The sequence below is a fragment of the Penaeus monodon genome, chromosome 15, assembly GCF_015228065.2.
Source record: "Penaeus monodon isolate SGIC_2016 chromosome 15, NSTDA_Pmon_1, whole genome shotgun sequence".
In the NCBI taxonomy this organism is placed as follows: Eukaryota; Metazoa; Arthropoda; class Malacostraca; order Decapoda; family Penaeidae; genus Penaeus; species Penaeus monodon.
In genome coordinates, this window is record NC_051400.1 from 7,400,530 (window position 1) to 7,400,750 (window position 221).

Consider the following 221-nt stretch of genomic DNA (forward strand, 5'->3'; position numbering starts at 1 on the left):
AATATATTCATCTTTTCCACCTTTATCTCGCCATCAGCTTGAGTCAGTCTGCGGTACATGACCTTTCTGACGTCACGCACCCTACGTCATGGATGTCTGACCCAAGGTGACTTCTGCCCTCATCCGCCAACAGGAATATCGTAGTTCTTCCCCCTAAGGCACTTTTCATCGCATGCTTACTACTTACATCAACAAGGGTACATGCGTATATGAATGTAAAG